At 34.9% G+C, this 16,008-nt stretch overlaps 1 protein-coding gene and 1 pseudogene across 10 annotated transcripts in view; one reads left to right on the top strand and one right to left on the bottom strand.

Moving 5' to 3' along the window:
- KCNT2 (potassium sodium-activated channel subfamily T member 2) overlaps nucleotides 1-16,008 on the bottom strand; it is a 347,942-nt gene that overhangs the window by 285,346 nt on the left and 46,588 nt on the right. The window lies entirely within an intron of this gene.
- LOC123282329 (U6 spliceosomal RNA) lies at nucleotides 8,754-8,831 on the top strand (annotated as a pseudogene).

The following is a 16,008-nucleotide window of genomic DNA, read 5'->3' as shown; positions in this document are numbered from 1 at the left end:
ATCCTTGTCCTAACTGCTACTTACTAGTTAGTTCAGCCAATTAGCCGTCAGCCCCCTGCCAACTTCCCAGGGTTATTTGTTAGGTTCAGGCAAGAACTTTACAAGAACAAATCGAAGGCCAGCTATTTACTGTAAATAGCGATTTTATAGAACATAAGTTCTTGACCTTATCACTACCCAGGGATCAAGAGCCCTATTATCAAAAATCCTCATAACTTTTATGTTTCTGAATAGTCTACGGGGGTCATTCATTCCATCCCTTCAAGTACAACATGTTGGCTTTGCCGTTTAGAGCTTAGGACGTATTCTCTTTAACCCAACTGAGCTGGACCCATACTTTCCAACCAGCCCATCAGGGAAAAGATAGCCTCACAGTTCTCAGAGCAGAATCCCCAAGCCGACTTTCAAAAGGACAGGCTGCCATCTGAGGATTAAACTCTTGAGGGAAGCGGACAACCTTCGGAGCCATAGGACTTGCATTTAAATTGAGCTGTGAGATGGATGAACTATAGGACTTTGAATGCACCAAGGTTATTTACCTGTCCTGAGACTTACAGTTTCCTCTGGCAGTAATAATTCCTACTTCCTAACAGTCATGTGAATGTATGTGAAATATCGAATATAGAAACTGACATGTGGAAGCCTCTCAATTTGTTTTCTTTCTCATACAGTTATGAACTTGGTATTCTTAAGATAACCACTATTATCACACACCAATTTGATAAAAATTTCACCCCAAAACACAGACATTTTAGTAAGGCTTCACAGTATTATCACTGAAAAATATAGATTTGTGGTAAGTTTATTGACGTAACAAAAATAACTCGAGAGCTCCACGATTATTTCAGCAGGATATTTAGCCTTTCTGTACTAGAATCTCTCTCCATGAAGTAATAAGAGATGCCTTTACTTCCGCAATTTAATGTAATTAGACTAAAATGGTTGCTGGTAGAAGTGAGGAGGTGGCTGCTGAAGCCGTATTTCCTGCATTTAGAAATTATATAAAGTGGTGACTGGGAGTACCCGGGTAGGCTTATCTGTGAGTTAACTTTCTTGCTCTGATTATACAGAGCCGTCAAGATACTCAAATTTGCGACTTAGCTTCTTTTGCTCAATACTACAGGAAAGTGGGTTTTGAGTAACCAAAGTCTTCATTAGTCTTTTTCCCCTCTTAGGAAAGGGATGCCTTATCACATGTTCATATTTATTTATTTCACAGTGATTGCAAATGAGGATCAACAGAAATAATATTCTGACTTAAAACTTTAGTCCATGAACATCTTTTCAAAACATCAGAGTTTGGGCTAACAGTACATGCTGCCAGGAACAACTCATTCTGACTCTGAATAGTATCATAAACACAAGCAGTAGCCAAGCAAGAAACAGGAAAAAGTAGGTGATTTGTACAATTTCCATGTAACGTATTTGGATATCATTTGAGTTTCCAGAACTAACATCAACAGAACTCAACAGTTAAGTTCATTTTTAAACTTAACATCCTGGAACTCCTTAACATTTCCAAACTCAGACTTGGAACATGGGTCTTATTAACCAGAAAAGAAGGAAAATGTTGAGATAAACAAGAGAGAAGATACATATAATCCTTGAGACCATATGTTTCTTATTTCATCCCTGAATTTTTATCATCCCTAGCAGAATTCTATGAGCATAATATTTCTGAAATGAAATAAAAAGAAAAAAAGTAGGAAAATTGTGAATATATTGCAATCTCCAATAATTTATCAGCAGCAACATAATTTTAATGTATTTAACAAATTCTCTGAGGCTGAGCCAAAATCAGCTACTTGCACGCTATATTTGAACTTTTGCACATGTAAAGGGATGTTTATAGGATAATGTTCCATTCTATTAATATGCTTTGATGAATAAACAAGTTATTGAGCTCTTCTTATAAATCAAGGTTTTAAACCCTATTACTTATAAACCACTGCAATGAAATAAAGGGCCCAGAATGCTTACTTCTGCATACAATCCTAGGAGCATTGTTTCCTCCCACATACATTTTGGTCATTCAAATTTTACCCCTTCTGAAGGAGAGCAGTAGCTATTCAAAAGGAAAGGAAATTCTCTAATAATCGACATACACAGAGACCTCTAATCAGGCACACTAGAATTTCATTTTTTTTCTGGGCAAACCAAGGATTATATAAATGATGTAGTGAATGGAATTAGTATTGTCAAGCTAGATGATGATCAAGGATATCACAATCTAACTTAGGCTTATGCCTCTGCCTACTAATATCTTCTAAAGCACAAGGTTTTCTCTCTGATGCTGACAGAATGACTATGAGAAAAGCTACTGATGTGGTGAACTGCTCTTGCAATATTCAACATTATTGGCCTTCTCGGGACTCTATGTATAACAAGAAAATTATCCCTCAATTACAAAAAGAGATCATGGTCTTTATTTCTCTGGAGAGATGTCTTTATGTCTCATAAGAATCATTTAAAAAGAGAAATATGATGATCCAGAAATAAATAAGTATGAATAGGAACCAATTCTACTGGTATTAATTAATAGCACTCTCGTAGACCAAAATGCACTCGGGAACTTTTCAAGTTCTTCCATCTTCTGAGATGCTTGGTTTTGCCACCAGTAAAATGAGATTGGACTAGCTTCTTCCCAGGTCAGAAATCTACAATTCTTTAAGTCAATCCATGTGGAAAGAAAAGTCTCAGCTTGGTTACAGAAGCATTTATTTATTCTTCAATAATTTTTATGTCTTCTATTGTGAGTGGCATCATCTATAAGGAAGTGAATAAAAGAAAAAATAGTCTTTGTCCTCACAGAGTTTACATTATAGTCAGAAGAATCAGAAAATGAACAAACACAGAAATAAATATTCAATTACAAATTGGAATAAGTGCTATGAATGAAAGTCCAAGATGCTAGAAGAATGGGTAGATTGAGTAGGTGGGGAGCAGCAAAGACCTCTCCACTTGTACCATGTTGCCAAGGCCAATGGACTCTTCTTCTCATACAGAATCAGCCTAGAAAGTAATTTTGTTCATTGAAAGTTGACTTTCATTCACAATTTGCAGATAATGCATGATATCTGTCATTGAGGCCCAGTATTCCTGCACTGAGTGGACAAAAGCTTGGACGGTGATGGATGGGGGGCCGGGGGGAAGAGGAGAATTTTTTACGTAAGGCATATAATACACTATTTCAGAAAAGCACAATTTGCAAAGATTGCTTCCCACAGCTGTTGACTGTCTGTATTTCAGTGATGAATGCCTTTGATAGATAACCATTTTCAATACATTTTTACTTTGAGAGAAGATCATAAATAGAGGTATTGTTCCACAGAGTAAACTGATTTCCTACTAGACCATCAGGAAGATTGTCTCTGCATTCAAAGTACACAACTGGCTGGGCACATTACTTTAAAGTTTCTCATTTGGAAACCCTGCTCCAGGCAATTAATACGTGCAAGCCACAGAATTATTATTAACATAGCATTTGTTAGACTTGGGAGGCTAATTATCGGAGCTAATACAGAAACGCCTATGTCCTGAGATTATTCTCAGATGAAGAATAAGAAGGCAATGGGAAGACCAAGAAAGCTGTTGCAACTAAATTAACATTAAATAGAAAAAACATGAAAAGAAAGCTTGCATCTTAGCCTTTAAAATTTTTACAGAAAAAAAAAAGAGAGAAAGAGATCTTGTTTCTTTGACATTGGATTAAAAGGTAAAGCTCGAAATAAAAAAAAAGCAAACTGAAAACCTACAAAAATAAAGTTTATGGTTTTTTATCAATGTATAATAAATAGATCTGAAAGTCCATTGCAAGAAAAAGCAGACCACTTTATAGAACTGACACAACTTCACTGATTTCTCTCTGATGAATCAACTCAATTTGGGGAAAATAAAAACAGATGAACTGTCAACCTTCCCAACGTCAGAGGAAAATTCTTCGATTATAATTCCAGTAGAGACTAGCTACAACAGGACTATGTACCATTCAACATCGTACACCTCCCTTTCCTCTGTTTCTCTGATTCCATGTTATCAAAGTATAATTCTGATTATAATTTCCCTTCCCATGCATATGATTTAATGCGAACAAAATCACTACCCTGACATTATGGTTTGTTATAGTTCAGCTTGCTGAGCATGAATCAGTTGGTTTGAAATCGCACAACTCTGGGAACTGCCCTCACAAAATCAGATGCATTCTAAAATGAGTCTGAGACATTGCATCATGGTCCTCATAAAGGTAAGGACACGATGATGTATTCAACAAATGGCCACCCACTATCTCATTTTTTCTGTGATTTGGCTTTATCTTTGAAATTTCAAAGAACAAAATTCCAATTTTTCAGTTGTGATCTATTTGTAAAACTGTTTGACCTCCTATTTAAAAGCCATATCAGTAGCACACAAAGTGGAAAGCTAGAGAAGCCTGAAGAAGTTCATGGTAATTCCAATTAAAAATGACAGATGAAAACCACTCTAGCTAATATTTGAGAAAACGTAGTAAAATTTATGCCAATTTGGGCTCTTTAAAAAGAGTCCAAAAAACTGTCTTTTTAATTATGCTTATTTTCTTTGTACATTTATATAACCTTGATTTTGCTGGTGTCAGGACATTAAAGGATAAGGATGTTATATAAAACACAAGTTATAGGTAATTATGTTCATAGGGAATCCTAATCTGAAGTATCTATGACTGTATATAATATCAAGCCATATTAAAATTTTTTTACTAAACTGTAAGACTCAATTTTCAATGGACCATTTGACTGTCTTACATTGACTGTTCTTAAAATTGCCTAACTTCTGCTTATTACTTTAGCACCACCCTGTTGAAAAATTAACTTAAAAACGTATTAAAAGAATTAGAGCTTGAGAAATGAAGCGTGCACTTCCATGAAATGTATCACTATTTGAAGGAAAAATAAATAAATGGCTTCAGCCTCCTCTTTGTGTTTTATTGTTACAAATTTATCTTCTGTCTAAGCAAGGGCATTTCATGCAGTGGTGTTAAATAATTCCCTGAAAACAGAAATCAGAAATGAATACAAACAAAAATTTAAAATAACGAATATATTTCACTGAAATTATCCATTATAAACTAACTCTGCTTCTTCAGTTATAAAAGGAAATAATAGTCTTATTTTACTGACGATTAAAATAAGAATAGAAGAAAATAAGATTTTTCTTTGGGAAAACAAAGTATATAGAAGATCTGTACCAATTATTAATTCATTCAATAAATATTTGAATACCTCATAGATACTGAGCACTACATCGACTGCTGGGAATACCATGCCCTCACAGGGATTTCTTAAATCATTATTATGCATACATGAAATATAATTATTGGTATACCGAGCATTTTTCAATAAGCTGATCATGTTTTGACTATAGATTTCTGACTCATGCCTATAAATCTCAAAATATTAATATTTTACACTGTCAAAAATTTTAAAAGTAAGTACAACCAATATTTTTAATGATACTAATGTCTCTAATTTAGGACAACATTATTCCACATTCTTGGCAGGTGCTTTCAATTTAATCATACACAGTATTTAGCTTTTACTTTAAATAGTCTTCTAAAAAAAAGGGCACCCCCCCATTTATCTTGGTAATCATTAAGTAATGACTGCACCTCTTATCAATAGAATAAAATGCAATGGCATGATCTCAGTATTAGCTTCTGCTTGAAATTTTGGAACCAGATAGGAAATAAGTCATTTTCTCTGACATCGACAGGTCATTCAGCAAATCTTCTAATTATTAGCCTTCAAACAATCGTTAAAATTAAAGAAACTGTCCGATAGCTAAAGCCCTATGATTTAGAACCAATAATTTAATTATTTAAATACAGAATGCTCTTGGAGACTAGAGATTAACCCACAAACTGCTAAAACGATTCCAAAATGTGTATTTCCCAGGGCTAAAGAGAGACTATCTTATGGCATGGCTGATGACTGTAGCAGGCCCTAACCACACAACTGATTAACATATTTCAAGCTATCAGTACAAGCTTTAAACGCAAACTTAATATTTTACCTTTTCCTAACAAGTGATAATATTAGTTACAAAGGCGGGCTATTAGTTTTTGTTTTTACCTTAACAACCTTGTTCAAATATTTTCTGTTCAAATAATTCAATAATATTCTTAAATATTCTGAAATAATCTCTATGAAATAAATCAGTATCTTTCCAAATTCTTAAATTTGAAGAACAATAAAGTAAATTAAAATGTGTTTCCTGTGTTGAATTCTATTTTGAAGGGTAGCCAAATTTTACTATCAATCATTATGACTGTAATTCGATGCTGCTGTTGAATAAAAGAATCACTCTGAATTGTTTTGAAGTCCAGAAAAAAGAATATGCACTTCAATATATTTTATAATGGCCATAGAAAAACACTTCTTCTTCCTCCAACCACGTGAGAAATAATCTCCTAATATGGGTATGTCAGCAAATGTTCTGAACATCTGAGGATTAAACAGGCAATGGACCGAAATTGCAAAATTAAAAATTAAATTATATATATAACTGCAAGTCAGGGACCATATTTGAAAAAAACATTTCCTTGTATTTCAAACTCCATTTATCAATTTTCCAACTCAATTCTCCTTAAAAGGAAGCTAGATAAGGCAAAATCACTCAGGTAAAAGTTAAGCAATGAAAATAAATATGAATTCAATTTTCTTGCTTACATCTTTGAGAAAATAGCAGCATTGAACATCCAAAACTGATGACCAACAGAACTTTGAACACCTAAACATGAGCAGAGTATTGTAGTAACTGGAAGCACCATATTTATGGGGCTGAAAAATAGTTGTCCAGTTCTATCAACAGGGAGTCTGATAAACCTAAGGGAAAAACTAAAGTCCACCTCTTAGGACGCATACATCCTTGGAAATGTTGCTAATCCCCTTCTTCCTCATTAATGTATTTATAAAATAGAACTAAGAATATCTACTTCAGAGAACTGGTGACTAGATTAAGTGAGAGACAGTCCAAAAAGTGTCAAGCACCCAATTGTCACTCAATAATTGTTATGTCTTCTTCCCTAAATACTATATTGAATTGCATATGTAAGACAAAAGACAAGTAGGATATTTAATAATCAGTATTTTAAGTACATGTAAGCAGAAAAAAATCAATTAGAAATGAAATGAATTGTGTTTCATTCACTTCGGGCGTCAGCAAACAATAGCCCATAAGCCAAATCCCGCCCATTGCCTGTTGTTTTATGACCTGTGAACCAAGAATGATTTTAATATTTTAAAATGGCTGGAAACAAATCCAAACAAGAATAATATTTTGTGACATATAAAAATTAGCACGAAAATCAAATTTCAATGTTCATCAGTAAAGTTTTATTCGAGCTCAAACGTGCTCATTCATCCACATATTGTCTATGGATGCTTTTAAATTACAACAGCAGAGCTGAGCAGTTGTAAAGAGATTTTATGGCCTCCAAGGCCTAGAATAATTGCTATCTGTTCCTTTCCAGAGGCAAAATTTGCTGGTCCCTGATCTAACAAGCGAGGTATCCTATCTTCTGCCATGACCTATTTTGTTACATTTTAGCAGGACTTTTAAGAGACTCACTTTTTGATTACAGAGGATTTATTTTAATTATCTGATAATACACTCTACACTTTAATTCATTTCCTATGAGAGGAGATGATGTCATAAAACAAAAAATAATGCTTATCGAATGGGGGTGCAGTGAAAATTGGGTAGAGGACATGGTTGGGAGAAAGACTTTTCACTACATTCTTGTATAGTTATTGATTATTAACATATGTAAATATGATACCTAATCAAATATTAAAGAAATACGGTTTTCAAGAGATGAGATGATCAAACACTTTAAGCACAATCGTTTCCCCTTTAAAATTAAAAAAAAATGCATACACTATTTAATTTACAAAAGGAAGAAATATAAAAGAACATTTATAATTTTAAAAATAATGACTCATAACATTCAAATAACTAACTCGTTTACATTGAGCTAAAATCTACCTAAAATATTCTTTTAAGAGAATATAATTTCTAAAATGTACTTTCTATTTAATTAGAATTTCTTAATTCCTTTCTATGAATTGACCCGAATATGCATTAATCTTCCATAGACATAACCACAAAATGACATTGAGTCTTTTCAAGACAAGAAAATGGAGCAACCTGATAGCATTTGATTTATGTATAAAACTTCAGAGATCACTGATCTGAAGTAAACATTTATACATTTTATAGAACTCTGATTTCCCAAAAGACAGCATACCAGATAAAGGAGATGGAGCTATAAGTCTAGAATATCTAAAAGTGGTTGGAGGAAACTAAATCCAGGACAACTTTCTACAGTACTTCCTTCTGACATCATTTTCCTTCTGACTTCCTCAACCCGCTCACCCTCCAAGAAAGGGGAGTTAGGAACAAAGTACTTACTGGAGAAAGAGTAATGAACATGTCCATGAAACTTAGAAGATGGGAGGTATTTTTAAGTGCATTATTTCATTCCCTCAACCATTCAACAAAAATTTATAGATTTATTGAATGCCTATCATTGGCAAGGCACCAGCTTGACACCAGGAAAGCAGCAATGAGCAAAAGAGACATGGTGCTCCTCTTGACAATAAACAAGAAGTTCTGTTAAAGGATGATGAATAATACTGAGGAAACACCGGTATGTGTATTATGAAACGAGAGCTAAGGAAATATATGCAGAAGGATTTAACCTGATCTGGAGCTCAGCAGCACTCACTGCACCAGCACATATACTAAAATTGGAAGGATACAGAGAATATTAGCATGGCTTCTGTGCAAGGATGACAGCATTCAGCTCTCGCCAAGAAAATAACCAAAGCACAGAGATACGAAGGGTAAGAGTCATCTACAGAAAGAGTTGGTAAAACATCAAGGAGCAGAACATGTCCAAGGCAAAATGCAAAATAGAAAGAAGTACTGTGAGATATTTTATCTTAAGTTACAAATAGATAATATAACTATTTAGCAAATTGTAAGCGAAACTAATTTTAAATATAGTTGTGGTGGTCTTGAAAGCTATTGACTTACAATTCTTCAAGGGAGTTCACTAGAGTTGAGCTTCACGCACAAGAAATTTGGTTCATGATTTAATTTGTAGCTTCCAAACAATTATATTTGATATGTAGATAATTATCCCATCTGTCTCTCGGCAATATCTTAGAGAATTAACATTTTAACATTCTGCAATTGTGAGAATTCTAAAATCAGAAGACTACAGTTTAATCTGAGTAAAATGTCGGGTGTATATCTCATGGGGTATTATCAATCAGAAGTCTCTCCTCATATAACCACAGAACTATATATTTGTCAGATTGAGTAGCAATAGAAAAATCACACTACCATCTTAATACTCTCAGAGATAAAACTGAAGTGAAGTGAAGGCAAAAATATAATGGAAAAATATAATGGAAATATAATGGAAAAGAAAATATTGGGAGATAAAAGGAGTCTGCACAAAAATCAAACAATAAAAAAATTGTAAAGGATCTTTTATCTTTGAAGAATTATCCCATGTTGGAAAAACGAAAGTCTGCTCTAATTTTCTATAATTTCTGGATGGTCCTTACTGAATGCAATTTGTAACATGTCACAACTGAAAAATTAGACCCATTGCACACCTATCAAACTGGCCAAAATAATAAAGTTATAACATCAAAAGCTGCGAGGATGTGAAAAACTGGATCACTCATACATTGCTCATGGGAATGGAAACGGTGCCACCATGCTGGAAGCCTTTGGCTATTTCTTGAAAAGCTAACCGTGAAATTACCATGTAACCCAGCAATTGCACTCTTAGACGTTTGTCAGAGAAATGAAAACTTACGTTCACATAAAAACTTGCACACAAATGTTCATAGCATATTTCTAATAGCTCAAACCTAGAAACAGCCCACATGTGCTTCAATGGGTAATCAATGAAACAAACTATGGTCTATCTATACCTTGGAATACTATTCAGCAACAAAAAGAACAAACTATTCATACAGGCAACAACTTGGATCAATCTCTAAAGCAACCTAACCATCCAAGAAAGGTGACTGTTTCAAAAAGTTATGGTATGCCTATGCAAGAGATCACACTGCCAATTTAAAAAACATGAGGGGCCAGCCTGGTGGCACAGCTGTTAAGTTCACATGCTCTGCTTCAGCGGCCTGGGGTTCGCTGGTTTAGATCCCAGGTGCAGACCTAGACACTGCTTATCAAGCCATGCTGTGGCAGGCGTCCCACATATAAAATAGAGGAAGATGGGCATAGACGGTAGCTCAGGGCCAATCTTCCTCAACAAAAAGAGGAGGATTGGTGGTGGATGTTAGCTCAGGGCTAATCTTCCTCAAAAAATAAAAAATATGAGAAACTTGATGTACTGTTGTGGAAATATCTCCAAGACTTCTTATAAAGTGAAAAAGAAATACACATAAATATATATATTTCCTTCCAAATGTATACAATGTTTCTCGAAGCATGTATGTACTGGCAACAGAGGCCCAGCTACACTGATTGTCATTGAAAATGCAGACTAGACAGAGGCAGAGAGAGGAGAGAATTTTCACTCTGCTCCTCCTATTCCTGTTTATACAAGTTTTAAAACTTTAATTTTAAAATAAATACTTTAAAAAATAAATATATACGCATTTCAGCTTCCAATAAGTCTCTTCCGAAAGGAACAGAAGCATTTTAATGTAAATAGGGTTGCAATTAGACAGGTGAAAAGAGCAACTTGGAGAGTTTTAGATTTAGAAGTTGGAAGTAAATTTGCCTAATACGTCTATAGTCTGGAAGTGAATTGCTGGATGTCAGCAACCCTCCAATGGTTTGGGCACTTTCTTTGATATGATTCCATATTCTCACTGAGCAGCCTTTTCATTGTAATTTGTTTTCAGACATAGAGTTCACTGGAGAAAGAATGCCCTGAGCAGCATTAAGGCATATTGGCAGGCTTGGCACTTTCATGTCTCATTATTCATGATCAACTTTGTTTTGTAATACAAACAGTAATGTCTCCTGTGAGACTAAGCAGCGTGATTTTCCTCAGGATGAGAGTAGCTGAGAAAAAACATTGGAATAATAACTGACTTCACAAAAATAAGAAGGTTGGGTTTAAAACGGAAGTTTATGAAATAGTTTTCTGGACAAGAGAAAAAATAATCCTCATCCTTAGCAAAAGATTAAAACAGAAAATATAACAAGCCCAGTGGACTTCTCGAAAGCCTAGTAGGTTTGGAAAACACATAATTTGGTTCAAATATGTTTACACTTTCTCCAGACATGCAAAAAGCTACGAGCAGAAGTTACAATTCCCATGAATTATGAGATGTTTCCCACAGCCTTAATCCCAAAAACAGCTATTAAAAAATTGTACGAGTTTAGATTTTTACGTTCACAAGAGGTTTTGCCGAATCAAAAGAGAAAGTCTTGAAAGGCATGGGGTATATAATTACGCAATGAATATAAAACTAAAAAGAGAACAAGGGAAGAATAAAAAATCACTTTCAGCCACTTAGATCCGATCTTCACCATTATCACGAAGGAAATCACATGGGTTGAGGGAAGCAGGAAGAACATCAACAGGGATAAAGAAATCGAAGCAAGGAGAGTGAGAAGTTATGACCTTGGGGAAACAGGATCTGGCTGGGGAGTCTGCTAAGCATGATGAGTGACCAAAGAGAAACCTGGAAGCAAGACTGCACTCCAGTTGGCTTTTTTCTTTTTCTTCTTTTTTGTTTTTTTTGGGGAGGAAGATTGGCCCTGAGCCAACAACTGTTGCCTATCTTCCTCTTTTTGCTTGAGGAAGATAGTCACCGACTTAACAACTGTGCTAGTCTTCCTCTGTTTTGTATGTGGGATGCCGCCACAGCATGACTTGATGAGTGGTGTGTAGTCCCGCATCCAGGATCTGAACCCTCAAACCCCAGGCTGCTGAAGCAGAGCACGTGAACCCACCTACTACGCCACCAGGCCAGCCCCAGTTGGCTTTTTTTTTTTTTTACTGACTCTATCGTGATGTAATTCACATAGCATAAAATTTATGTACTTAAAGTACACAATTCAATGTTTTTTTAGTACATTAACAGGGTTGTGCAACCATCATCAAACCTAATTTTAGAACATTTCCAGGCCCCAAAAGAGACTCCATTCCCATTCATCCATTAGTGGTGGTTCTATATCCCACCCACCCACCATCCAACTCCCCCAGCCCCTGGGAACCACTAATCTACTCTGTGTTTTATAGATTTGCCTATTCTGAATATTTCATATGAATGGAATCACACCATATGCGATCTTTTGTGACTGGCTCTTTTCACTTCCATAACGTTTTCCAGGTTCATCCATGTTGTAGCTTGTACCAGTACTTAATACCTTTTATTGCTGAATAATATTCCTTTCTATGAATATATCACATTTCACATATCCCTTCATCCACTGATGGGCATATGGTTTGTTTCCTTTTGGGGGCTATTACAAATAATGCTACTATAAACATGCAGGTACAAGTTTCTGTGTGAACACGTGTTCCCATTTCTCTTGTGTATATACCTAGGAGTGGAATTGCTGAGTCATATGGTAAATCGATGTTTAACCTTTTGAGAAATTGCCAGTTTTCCATAGCAGCCGCACCCTTTTACATGACCAGCAATGTGAGGGTTCTAACTTCTCCACATCCTCACCAACACTTGTTACTATCTGTCTTTTTTATCATAACCATCTTAGTAGGTGTAAAGCAGATTGTCACTGTGGTTATGATTTGCAGTTCCCTGATAGCCAATGGTGCTGAGCATCTTTACTTGTGCTTATTGGTCATTTGTACATATTCTTTGGAGAAATGTCTATTCCAATCTTTTCCTAGTTTTTTAACTGGGTTGTCTTTTGATTATTGAGCTGTAAACGTTGTGTAGATAGGGGGCTGTCCCAGTGGCGTAGCAGTTAAGTTCACGTGCTCCACTTTGGCGGCCCGGGGTTCACCTGTTCAGATCCCAGGAGCAGACCTGTGCATCGCTTATCAAGCCACGCTGTGGCAGGCGTTCCACCAACAAAGTAGAAGAAGATGGGCATGGATGTTAGCTCAGGGTTAATCTTCCTTAAAAAGAAAAAAAAGTTGTATATATATTCTAGATACAAATGTCTAGAATATCAGATATATGACTTGCAAATACTTCCATTCTTTGGATTATCTTTTCATTTTATTGATGATGCCATTTGAAGCACAAAAAGTTTTTAATTTTGCTGGAGTAAATTTATTTTTTTCTTTTGTCACTTGTCCTCTTGGTATCATACCATTTGTCTTTCTCATAGAGGAAACTACATAGCTTCCGAGAGAGGGAGTCTAATGAGCTACTTGTCATTGTTGGGACATATGGTCCTTCTAGTGATAACAGCCAACAATTTGACATTTCTATTATCAACAGATGGACACCTTCGCATAGCTCTGAGTGTTTTCCCAGTCACCTCTGCTTGTTCTCTGTGGCCACAGCTCAGAACACTCATTAGTCTCTGAAACAGAAGATTGATGCTAATTTCCAAGGGGCAGTGACAGTATAGAAGGAAACACCTAAGCATCAGAGTCTAGGTGGTGATGCAGTCTCCCACTTGTCACAAAACCTGTGACTACAGTGTTGAAATAAAGAAAAACACAGAAATCTGAACACACAGATAAATGGAGTTACTAAAAATGAGAACAAGTAAAATAAGAAAGCAAATAGACTAATTAATTAAAATTAAAAACATTATCAAAGAAAACTGTACTGAAATAAAGAAAATGCAAATCTGCAGCAACTTATAGCAGACTATGCACCAGAAAAAGTTGATAGCAAAACTAAGACATATTCTGGTAAAGTTACTAAACTTCACAGAAAAAGAGTTTCATAGATATCCGGTAATGTACAAGAAGAGGGGAATAGGTGAAATAGAGTGCTAGGAGATTTTTTCAAGAAAATAATATCCAAAACACAGCAATACTGCAGTATTAAGCAACAAAGAAAAACATTTATTTATCCACACAATTTGGCCTTACAATTAAAGGACAAGATACCTTCTCAAGGATGCAAGGAGTTAAAGAAAACAATACTCATCACACTTTCTTGGGGAGAGAAAAAAAGAGAATAAAACTATTTAATGAAATCTTTGCATTCAAGAGATGAATCAGAATAAAAATTCAGAATGAGAGATGCTATAAGGATTACTGATGAGATAATCATACCCCTAAATAAATAAGCCCTAAATAAAACCCCTAAAGAAATAAGCTTAAATAACTATTGAAATTATGATTGTAGATTGGAATGTGAATATTAGAAACCTTGCCATTGCAAAAAAAAATTGTTTTGAAGAAACAAAATTGGGAGGTAGATGTGTGAGGCAGTGTGCTGACATTTATTTCTTCATCCTCCATTGGACAGATAACAGATGTCGAAATTTGAAACACATCCATCTCACAATGTTTTTCCATTTTAGAAGACGCTTTTAAAATCGAATATCTTTTCTTGTAAAGAAATATTTGCTTTAAGTTCATCAATACCTTCAATTTCGTTTAAACGTCTTTGTTTTTAGCAATTCTTAATAATTCTGAATTCAAAAACATTATCTTAATATCTTTCATTTTAAAATGTTTTATATATGACATGATTCCATTTCAGTAAAATTCTCTCTCTTATCCTTTCCCCATCGATCCAACCATCTTCCTATCTATATCTATATCAGTATCTGTAGATAGAGACATCTGAAATTATCACGTTAATAACGCTATTTCTGAGGAGCTGAGTGAATTTCCTTATTTGTATTTCTCTGTATTATCTTTATTCCTAAACAGATGTGAATAATTTGAACAAAAACAATAGAGCTATCCTTTACAACATTGTTATTAAAAAGTCATCACTTCCTAAGGGAACAGGTTAGAAGTAGATGCCAGTGTGATAGAGCCCAAGAAAAAAAGTATTTCAAGGCAGTGCTTCTCAAATTTCAAAACAAATACAGATCAGCTAGGAATCTTCTAAAACTCAGGTTTTAATTCCATCAGTCTAGACTGAGTCCAGAGGGTCTGCATTTCTATAAGCACCTGGGGCCATACATTGAGTAACAGGTTTTAAGGAATTTCATGGAGTTGCTCATTAAATAAGCAAAACATTTAAAAACCAAGAAAATGAGGATATCATGGCAATTAGAGAAAAAGACAGCAACTAATAAATAAAAATCGTAAAAACTGACTCTGCATTGCACTTCTGTATGAGCCATCTAAGGAAGACCTGTTTCCACAGTTCTTTGAAACATTCCTTTAGATTTTATGTGCTGATAAAGCGAAATTTCTCTATTTGTTATTCAATGAAATTTATAATTTTGGAAGTTCATTTTCTTCCATTTTTGCCTACTGCAATTCCATCTTTTTACACATGAACACCAAGTATTCCAAAGTGATCTAACTACTATGTGGGAACTTTCACAAGAGGAAAGTAACAGAATTATTCTGCTGATAATAGGCCCCTACACCAGAGAATGAGAACAATCTATGGAGTAAAACTTATAAAAATTATGTACAATTTTATTATGTGATTTGAAGCACCACACCATAAACCTCAAATAATTCACCTCTGGTCTACTTATAATTTGAATTAATCCTCCTAATCTCTGGTAATATACAAAAATCCTAAAGCAATTATTTCTCAACTAACATCAGAATCTGTTGGAGAGTTTGTTAAAAATGGACATTAAATGGCTCAGGGGGCCAGGCTCCAAATGTGGCTTTTCAATAAGTAACAGACACCAAAATTGGAGAACCATGTAAAGTCTGTTATGCAGATACATTTACATATTTATTTATTTATTGCTAGCTGAAAGCAAAGTTTAATTGAATAGAACCTGGATATTTTGATAGAGGTTAAACTAAACAGCAATTTATAGAACACATGACAAACCTTTGCAAGGAGAGTGCAGTAGGAAATTTCGTGGGCCTGGAAGCCTGGGTGTCAGAAGCAGAAA

The sequence above is a fragment of the Equus asinus genome, chromosome 30 (assembly GCF_041296235.1).
Source record: "Equus asinus isolate D_3611 breed Donkey chromosome 30, EquAss-T2T_v2, whole genome shotgun sequence".
Lineage (NCBI taxonomy): Eukaryota > Metazoa > Chordata > Mammalia > Perissodactyla > Equidae > Equus > Equus asinus.
This window is presented reverse-complemented; position numbering and strand designations above follow the sequence as displayed.